Raw genomic sequence first — 10,981 nt, forward strand, 5'->3', positions numbered from 1 at the left:
TCTGGCACCTCAATCCATACATGTACCACCCTCTGCGTGAAAACATTGTCCCTTAGGTCTCTTTTATATCTTTCCCCTCTCACCCTAAACCTTATCCCTCTAGTTCTGCAGTTCCCCACCCCAGATTTTGTCTATTTAGCCTGTTCAGCCTCTCCTTATAGCTCAAATCCTCCAACCCTGGCAACATTTTTGTAAATCTTTTCTGAACCCTTTTAAATTTCACAACATCTTTCTGATAGGAAGGAGACCAGAACTGCACACAATATTCCAACAATGGTCTAACCAATGTTCTGTACAGCCACAACATGACCTCCCAACTCCTGTACGCAATACTTTGACCAATAAAGGAAAGCATACCAAACGCCTTCTTCATTATCCTATCTACCTGCGACTCCACTATCAAGGAGCTACGAACCTGCACCTCAAGGTGTCTTTGTTCAGCAACCCTCCCTAGGACATTACCATTAAGTGTATAAGCCCTGCTAAGATTTGCTTTCCCAAAATGCAGCACCTCGCATTTATCTGAATTAAACTCCATCGGCCACTTCTCAGCCCATTGGCCCATCTGATCAAGATCCTGTTATATTCTGAGGTAACCTTCTTCACTGTCCACTACACCTCCACATTTGGTGTAATCTGCAAACTTAATAACTGTACCTCTTATTCTCACATCCAGATCATTGATATAAATGACAAAAAGTAGTGGACCCAGCACCGATCCTTGTGGCACTTCACTGGTCACAGGCCTCCAGTCTGAAAAACACCCTCCACCACCACCCTCTGTCTTCTACCTTTGAGCCAGTTCTGCATCCAAATGGCTAGTTCTCCCTGTATTCCGTGAGATCTAACCTTGCTAACCAGTCTCCCATGGGGAGCCTTATTGAATGCCTTACTGAAGTCCATATAGATCATATCTAATGCTCTGCCCTCATCAATCCTCATTGTTACTTCTTGAAAAAAACCCAATCAAGTTTGTGAGACATGATTTCCCATGCTCAAAGCCATGTTGACTATCCATAACCAGTGCTTGTCTTTCCAAATACATGTACATTCTGTCCCTCAGGATTCCCTCCAACAACTTGCTCCCCCCCACCATTGACGTCAGGCTCACTAGTCTCTAGTTCCCTGGCTTGTCCTTACCACTCTTCTTGAACAGTGGCACCACATTAGCCAATCTCCAGTCTTCTGGCACCTCACCTGTGACTATTGATGATACAAATATCTCAGCAAGAGGCCCAGCAGTCACTTCCCTAACTTCCCAAAAAGTTCTAGGGTACACCTGATCAGGTCCTGGGGATTTATCCACCATTATGTGTTCCCAAGGATAGGTCAAGTTTGCACCTTCTTTAGTAGGTACAGCCACATACTGAATGAGAAAATTTTCTTGTACACACTTAACAAATTCATCTCCTTCTAAACCCTTAACACGATGGCAGTCCCAGTCTATATTTGGAAAATTAAAATCCCCTACCATAACCACCCTATTATTCTTTCAAATTTGTTTCTCAATTTCCCTGTGACTGTTAGGGGGTCTATAATATAATTGGTCTATAATATAATATAATCCGTCCTTCTTGTACAGGTGACCCAAAATAGATTCCAATGATCCAAAAATGTGAATTCTTCTCCACACCAGCTCCTCGACCATGCATTCATCTGCTCTATCTTCCTATTCCTGCCCTCACTAGCTCATAGTACCAGGGGTAATCCAGATATTACTACTCTCAAGGACCTCCTTTTTAAATTCCTGTCTAACTCTCTGTAATCTCCCTTCAGAATCTCAACCATTTCCATTCTTATGTCATTGGTTCCAATGTGGACCTCTTGCTGGCCCTTCCTCCCCTTGAGAACATCCTGCACCCTCTCTGAGACATTCTTGATCCTGCCACCAGGGTAGCAACATACCATTCTGATTTTTTATCTGTCTGTACCTTGGACTAGAGAGTCCCCTAACACAATTGATGTCTTGGAACCCAAAGTGCCCCTCATTGCATTCAAGCCGGTCTCAATACCAGAAACTTGGCTGTTTGTGCTACGTATGCCTGTGAATCGATCACCCCCTGCATTTTCCAAAACAGCATACTTGTTTGATAGGCACAGAAGACTCCTGCACTAACTACCTACCTCTATTACCTTTCCTGGAGTTAACCCATCTGTGTGGCTGTCTCTGCAACTTTTCCCCCTTCCTATAACTACCATCCATCACATACCATTGCTGTTGTAAATTTCTCATTGCATCTAACTGTCTCTCCAATCAATCCATTCGATCTGATAGGATTCAGAACCAACAGCATTTATTGCAGATATAATCCACAGTAATCTGTAAATACTCTTTAAACTCCCACATCTGACAAGAAGCACATATCACTCTACTAAAGGCCATTTTTACTTCTTCACAATCTACAGACCCAGAAAATAACACCATCTTACTCCTCTACAAAACACTGCCCCAGGTTAAATTAATTGTTATGGCTTATATTTTAAGTTTAATCAAGAGACATATCTCAAAAAACATATAATCAACAAAGAACCCATTCTACTCACTACTGCAGATATTCTGTAGGCCACACTTAAAACTATTCACTTATCTGTTTCTGTGCTGTGACTTCACCCAAACAGTTTCTCCAAGATCAGTTGTGAATTTCACTGTTTATTAATTTTCCCAGATGCACTCCAATGTACAGCGATACATGAACTCAAACAGCAAAGGCAATAACTGTGCAGGTTCACTGTGGTGCCAGTTTCTTTCTCTCTCTCTCTCTCTCTCTCTCCTGCACTGACTTCACCATGTGCTTCCTTTGTCTGTACCTCTTCCTTTTTAAAACTCCTGTTATTTTGACTTTTTTCCCCCAAAGTTCCAAAACAATGTAACAGCAAATGAAACAGTAATTACTGCTCCTGGAATTCAAGGAAATCACCTCCAACACCTAAAATACCTCAAAAAAGGAGTATCTGTTACAGCCATAAATTTTTCCCATCCTCCATCTTGGATTACCCAGAATCAGATAAATAAACGTTGGCCAGAATACCCAGACTAACTCCTGTACTTTTCTTCAAAATCTTGTCATGGGCTCTTTTGTGTCCATCTGAGAGAGCAGGCAGGCCTTAGGTTTAACTTCTCATCCGAAAGACTGCATTCTAGAAATTCAACATGTTCCTTCAGTACTGCATTGAAATAGCGATTGTTACCCTGCTATGGGGATTGAACAACCTTCTGAAAAGTAAACACCATACCAACCATGCCATGGTTGATATTGAGATATTTGTCGCACTAGTGTTCGTAGCTTCAGATCAATGAACTGAAGTATCAATGAACACTTCCTTCCCAGAGGTTCGGCAACCATAGTAGAAGATGATCAGTCTTACACAGAGAAAACATCTGGTCTGAGAGCACACAATTGGCAACTGTGAGGGAACATTCCAGAATAGTTCTGTGCAGTCCGAAGGTTTTTGCTGATTTAAACCAGGATAAAATGTGGGAAGATTGGTTGGACTTTATTGAGGTAGAAGGACCATAGTGGAAAATTTCTCTTTGTCTTGTTTTGTCAATGATACTGGAAAGGCCACTCTTATTTTCCATCCTGAGTTTTCTTGGGACCTATCCTTTCAACAAGTTCATTCTTTGTGGGAATGGTGTTTTCACCATGATTAAAAAGATTCCTGATGAAGGGCTCATGCTCGAAACGTCGAATTCTCTATTCCTGAGATGCTGCCTAACCTGCTGTGCTTTGACCAGCAACACATTTGCAGCTTTCACCATGATTAAGCAAGGATTTTCAGAATAGCAACTCAGTGGCAAAAAAGGAGTGGTTGTCTGTGTCCAAGTCAGCATGCTATGTGATCTCGAGGGCAAGTTGCCTCGTCTTTAGTGACATTGAAATTGTGGACTGTTTGTGACTGCAACAATCCAGGTAAACTATGTGCAAACAATCACAATCTTAAATTGAGCCTTATAAATCATGGGAAGGCACTGTGAGCAGTAAGTGAACAATATTCAGTCTGTGTCCTCCTATTTCATGTGAATAGTTAGTTAAATTTTCAGTTTTGATTAGTGCTGAATACTACCCATCCCCACACACTTCATTCCAAACCAACTGAGTCACCCCTACCATAGACAAAGATGATTGTATTTGTTTGAGGGCAATCATTTCAGTTCTAGGACATCACTGCAGGAATTCTTTGGGGTAGTGTCTTATGCAGAATTACCTTCAGCCTTTCAAAAGTAACCTTCCCTCACAGAGTAGTGGGGATATTTGGTGGTAATTGCACTACTCCGTTTTAATCAAAACTTCTCAGTACTAAAAGAATAATGGGCCTGATACAGATGTCTAACTTTAAATAAAATCTATTTACTCACACTCCAGAGAGAACATCAGCAGCAAGAAGCAGGAAACTTGGAAGCAGGAAGTTGACAACCTCAACTTCAGTGAGGCCAATTGTAATTGGGTGTTGGCAGTGACAGACGCAATTTTTTCTCGGAGTGTCAGCAGCAGCAGGAATGGTTCCTTCCCAGACGGTTGGTAGCCAGTGGAACAGTTCCTTCCTGGAATGTCAGCAGCAGCGGGAACAGTTACTTCCTGGAGTTTCAGCAGTGGTGAGAACAGTTCCTTCTCAGAATGATGGTAGCAGCGAGAATGGTTCATTCCCTGAGAGTTGGCAGCGGCTGGAATTGTTACTTCTCAGAATTTTGGCAGTGGCAGGAACAGTTCCTTCCTGGGGCGTCGCCAGTGGCAGGATTGTTTCCCTTCCCAGAATGTGGGCAACGGTGGGAACACTTCCTTCCCAGAGGTTCGGCAACAGTGGAACGAGTTCCTTCCCGGAATGCTGGCAGCGACGGGAACGGTTAATTCCCAGAGTTTCAGCAGTGGTGGGAGCAGTTCCTTCCTGGGGTTTCGGCAGCGATGGGAGCAGGAGGATTGGCAGCAATGGGAGCGGTTCTTTCCCAGAGTTTCGGCAGCAGTGGGAACAGTTCCTCCCTGGAATGTCGGCAGCGGTGACAGCGGTTCCTTCCCAGAGTTTCAGCAGCAGTGGGAACAATTCCTTCCCAGAATGTCGGCAGAGGTAGGAACAGTTCCTTCCCGGAATGTTGCAGAGGAGGGAACAGTTCCTTCCTGGAATGTCAGCAGTAGTGGGAATGGTTCCTTTCTGGAGTGTCAGCTGCAGTAGGAGCAGTTCCTTCCTGGAGTGTTGGCAGAGGTGGAAATGGTTCCTTCTGGAATGTTGGCAGCAGTGGGAACAGTTCCTTCCTGGAATGTTGGCAGTGATGGGAACGGCTCCTTCCGAGAGTGTCAGCAGCAAGGGCAACGGTTCCTTCCCAGAGTGTCAGCAGCAAGGGGAACGGTTCCTTCCCAGAGTGTCAGCAGTGGTAGGAATGGTTTCTTCTGGAGTGTCAGCAGTGATGGGAAGGATTCCATCCCAGAGTGTTGGCACCGGTGGGAATGGTTTCTTCCTGGAGTGTCGGCAATGGTGGGGACGTTCCATCCCAGAGTATTGGCAGTGATGGGAAGGATTCCTTCCCAGAGTGTCAGCAGTGGTGGGAACAGTTCCTTCCTGGAGTGTCAGTAGTGATGGGAAGGGTTCCATCCCAGACTGTTGGCAGCGGTGGGAACGGTTCCTTCCTGGACTGTTGGCAGCAGCAGGAACAGTTCCTTTCTGGAGTGTCAGCAGCGGTGGGAACAGTTCCTTCTCGGAATGTCAGCAGCGGTGGGAGCGGTTCCTTTCCAGAATGTCAGCAGCGATGGGAACGGTTCCTTCCCGGAGTGTCGGCAGCAGTGGGAATGGTTCCTTCCCGGAGTGTCAGCAGCAGTGGGAACGATTCCTTCTCGGAGTATTGGCAACGGTGGGATTGGTTCATTCCCAGTGTCAGCAGCGGTGGGAATGATTCTTTCCCAGAGTGTCGGCATTGATGGGAATGATTCCTTCTGGAGTGTCAGCAGTGATGGCAAGGACTCCATCCCAGAGTGTTGGCACCGGTGGGAATGGTTTCTTCCTGGAGTGTTGGCAGTGGTGGGAACGTTCCATCCCAGAGTATTGGCAGTGATGGGAAAGATTCCTTCCCAGAGTGTCAGCAGCGGCGGGAACAGTTCCTTCCTGGAGTGTCAGTAGTGATGGAAAGGGTTCCTTCCCGGACTGTCGGCAGCAGTGGGAACGGTTCCTTCCTGGACTGTTGGCAGCAGCGGGAACAGTTCCTTCCTGGAGTGTCAACAGCAGTGGGAACGGTTCCTTCTCGGAATGTCAGCAGCAGTGGGAGCGGTTCCTTCCCGGAATGTCGGAAGTGGTGGGAATGGTTACTTTCCAGAATGTCAGCAGCGATGGGAATGGTTCCTTTCCGGAGTGTCGGCAGCAGTGGGAACAATTCCTTCTCGGAGTATCAGCAGCAGTGGGAATGGTTCATTCCCAGAGTATTGGCAATGGTCGGAATGGTTCATTCCCAGAGTGTCAGCAGCTGTGGGAATGATTCCTTCCCGGAGTATCGGCAGCAGTGGGAGCGGTTCCTTCCCAGAGTATTGGCAACGGTGGGAATGGTTCATTCCCAGAGTGTCAGCAGCGGTGGGAATGATTCCTTCCCAGAGTATCGGCAGCAGTGGGAGCGGTTCCTTCCCAGAGGATCAGCAGCGGTGGGAGCGGTTCCTTCCCAGAGTATTGGCAACGGTGGGAATGGTTCATTCCCAGAGTGTCAGCAGCGGTGGGAATGATTCCTTCCTGGAATATCGGCAGCAGTGGGAATGGTTCATTCCCAGAGTATCGGCAGCAGTGGGAGCAGTTCCTTCCTGGAGTATCGGCAGCCGTGGGAATGGTTCATTCCCAGAGCATCGGAAGCAGGGGGAGCGGTTCCTTCCCAGAGTATCAGCAGCAGTGGGAATTGTGCACTCCCAGAGTGTCAGCAGCGGTGGGAATGGTCGCCTCCCAGAGTGTCGGCAGCGATGGGAACAGTTCCTTCCCAGAGTCTCAGCAGCAGTGGGAGCGGTTCCTTCGCAGAGTGTCAGCAGTGGTGGGAATGGATCCTTCCCGGAGTGTCGGCATTGATGGGAATGGTTTCTTCTGGAGTGTTAGCAGTGATGGCAAGGATTCCTTCCCAGACTGTTGGCACTGGTGGGAATGGTTCCTTCCTGGACTGTCGGTGGGAGCTGTTCCTTCCCGGAGTGTCAGCAGTGGTGGGAATGGTTCCATCCCAGACTGTCGGCAGCGGTGGGAACGGTTCCTTCCTGGAGTGTCAGCAGTTGTGGGAGCGGTTCCTTCCTGGAGGATCTGCAGCGGTGGGAGCAGTTCCTTCCTGGAATGTCGGCAGCGGTGGGAACGGTTCCTTCCCAGAGTATCGGCAGCAGTGGGAACGGTTCATTCCCAGAGCATCAGCAGCAGTGGGAGCGGTTCCTTCCCGGAGTATCGGCAGCAGTGGGAATGGTGCACTCCCAGAGTGTCGGCAGCTGTGGGAGCGGTTCCTTCCCGAAGTGTCGGCAGCAGTGGGAGCAGTTCCTTCGCAGAGTGTCAGCAGTGGTGGGAATGGTTCCTTCCCGGAGTGTCGGCATTGATGGGAATGGTTTCTTCTGGAGTGTTAGCAATGATGGCAAGGATTCCTTCCCAGATGTCGACAGCGGTGGGAATGGTTCCTTCCTGGATTGTTGGCAGTGGCGGGAACAGTTCCTTCCTGGAGTGTCGGCAGCGGTGGGAGAGGTTTCTTCCCAGAGTGTCGGCCGCGGTGGGAACAGTTCCTTCCCAGAGTGTCAGCAGTGGCGCGAACAGTTCCTTCCTAGAGTGTCGGCAGCGGTGGGAGCTGTTCCTTCCCGGAGTGTCAGCAGCGATGGGAACAGTTCCTTCCCAGAATGTCAGCAGTGGTGGGAATGGTTCCTTCCCGGAGTGTCGGCAGCAGTGGGAATGGTTCATTCCCGGAGTGTCAGCAGCAGTGGGAGTGTCAGCATCGAATTTGAGTCCAGTTCGGGACGCAGCAGCATCAGTGGGAGCTGCATTTCCAAGATTGTCACCTTGCTGTGTCGAGGCAGCAACAATGTCTGTGGAGGCAAGGTCGCGCTGAAGAATGCGGATACGGTTCCAGCAGCTTGGCCTAGGTGCCTGACAGCGAAGGCAATGGCGTCCCAGCTGTAGCATCACACAGGGACTCAGGCGCCTGAGTGTTTGCAGACTATGGGATGGACTTTGTGGCTTTGTTTCTCTGGCAGCAAGGACTCATCTCATGGTGAAGGCAGAGGAGTGATTTGGATGTTTCCTTTTCTTCTGGCTGTTTCTTTTATTTTTGCTTTTTTAAAATCCTGCCCTTAGTATTCTATGATGGCTTTGAAGAATCGTGACTTGTACACTTTTCACTGTACTCCTGTACTCGAGCACATGTGACAATAAAATCTAATAAAATAAAACTAAAATTAAAAACTATTCTATTTATTACAATAGTTATTATGCACGAGCCTGCTCCACTATTCAGTACGATCATGGCTAATCTCAGCTTGGCTTCAACTCTATCTCCCTGCCTGTTTTCCATAACCCTTCAAGCTGTTACAATGAAAAATCTATCTCCTCCTTAAATTTACTCGATGTTTCAGCATGCACTGCTGCTGGGGTAATGAATTCCAGATTCATGATCATTTGAGACTAGTAATTCCTCCTTATCTCTATTTGAAATCTGCTATCTCTTATCCTAAAACTAATGACTTCTCATTCTAGACAACCCCACTCGGGGGAAATATCTGCTGTACATCTACTTTGTAAATCTCCCTTAATACTTATATACCTCGGTTAGGTCTCCTTTCATTCTTCTAAACTTGAGAAACAATAATCCTAAACTGCTCAATCTCTCATCATATGACAAACCCCTCCTCTGTGGAATCAATCTAGTGAAACTCCTCTGAACTGCTTCCAATGCAACTACATCCCTCCTGAAGGAGGACATCAACATTGGACATGATTTAGATGGCCTGCTTCCTCGCGGTAGGGATTCTATTATTCTATGCGCCCGGTCGCCAAATTATGTATGCTTACATCCTGGCATAGCGCCTTCAGGCGCCTTATAATGCGAACATCACCATATAAACGCAGATTGTTGTTGCTGTTGTTTTGGAGCCAGAGCCATTCCTTCAATGCGTGTGAACATTGTCGGATTGCAAGTGCAACCGATATTTTCATTATCTTATTTTGAACAGCAAAGCCCAGTGCTATGTGCAATTACAGAGCATTCTCTCTGTCCCTCGGATTGAAACGAAAAGTGAAGAAGAAATGAGCTACAATTCCCTGGAGGCAACATTTGATGCATGTGCGCTGAGTGCCCCCTTCGACCGTTTCCAAGGCGATGGATCTAAATATTTGATACTCTAACCATTCGATTCCCGTGGCGTAGATTGTGACATGTCGATGGAACTCATCCTTCGAGTCCTGTTCATTGCAGATACAGGTCTTATGGACGATTCGTGTTTCATTCAGCAGCGCCTTAGAATAAACCGGTAAGTCATGTTTATGACCAGCTTCTATCTACTTACGGGTGCGAGATGGATTCCATCAGTTTCTCCTGAGAGGATGACCACCGCCACCTCAGTGCGTCCTGCTGCATTGTCCTGGGGTTGTTTTTGGTTGTGTTGCTTTGTTCCTGCATGGAAAAAAAGCATTTTTCGTAAGTTATTTGATGAAAATTTTAAACAGACATGTTGTCATCTTTCAAAGTGGGAAACTTACCTTCAGAAAACTCTTTAATTTGAAAATAAAACAATGTCAAAATTCAAAAAGAATGGCCTTGAGTTAAAATTCTGTAGATCCGAATGTCCTGGTGTTTTTGTTTAAATGGTGAGTGTTGATGACGTCAGTAGGGAGAAGTTTGATTGGTAGTGTAAGGCACTGTTACAAATAGTGAAATTAATAAGGATGGTCAAATTATACATCTATTGATGTCTGTTGCACTACCTGGCATGTCTCTCATGACAGCAGCATTCAAATTTAAACAACAGAAATCAGCAAAAGGCTGTATCCACTGTTACCACCACCCCCTCCCCAAAATAAGTAAAGCATATGATTCATCTTAGCGATTTCATTTTTCAAGTGGATGTTTTCGCCTTCAATCTTTCAATTTGTCATACAATTATTTTCAAAATAAAACCCTCTCGATTTCTTGTTGATGTGTAGACATTTAGAAATGCAGGAAAATTTGCCGGAGCTGGAGAAGAGGTTTTATTCTCACAGACTGAACTATATGATCTGGATTGCATTGCTTTAATTTATTTGTAACTTTCAAAAAGGAACGACATAATTGAGAAGGAAGTGTATAAAGTAATGGTCCTGAAAGAGTTAATGTTGAAGTTGCATTAGCTCCACACAATCTGATGATGTCACAATGTTTAGGTAAAGAAACATTCCTCATCTTTGCTGATTGTTTTAATTATTCATGACCAATCAATGTTAATTGTACTTATTGATATCATACAATAAGCCATATTAATGCCTTATTAAAATTCTCAGTGGTTTATCCTCTACCATTCATGATAAGGCAGCTCCTGTGACTCAATTCAGAATAATTAGGAATCTTGTGGCATAGTGGTAGTGTACCTACCTCTGAGTCAGGAGATCTGGGTTTCAGTCTCATCTCTTCCAGTGGTGTACAATAGCAACACTCTGAGCAGGTTGATTAGAAAATAACTAGGAAGGAGATGCCTTTTAAATGTTGTTATTATACTTCAACGACTTCCTTTGGCAGCTCGTTCCAGACATGCACCACCCTTTGCATGAAAAGTTGCCTCTTAGGTCCCGTTTCAATCTTTTTCCTCTCACCTTAAACCTATGCCCTCTAGTTTTGGACTATCCCATTCCCAGGGAAAAGACCTTGTCTATTTATCCTATCCATGCCCCTCATAATTTTGTGAATCTCTTTCAAGTCACCCCTCAGCCTCCGACACTGCAGGCAAAATAGCGCCATGCTATTTAATCTCTCCCTATCGCTGAAATCCTCCAATCCTGGCAACATCCTTGTAAATCTTTTCTGAATCCTTTC

Source organism: Hemiscyllium ocellatum, chromosome 12 (assembly GCF_020745735.1).
Source record: "Hemiscyllium ocellatum isolate sHemOce1 chromosome 12, sHemOce1.pat.X.cur, whole genome shotgun sequence".
Classification (NCBI taxonomy): Eukaryota; Metazoa; Chordata; class Chondrichthyes; order Orectolobiformes; family Hemiscylliidae; genus Hemiscyllium; species Hemiscyllium ocellatum.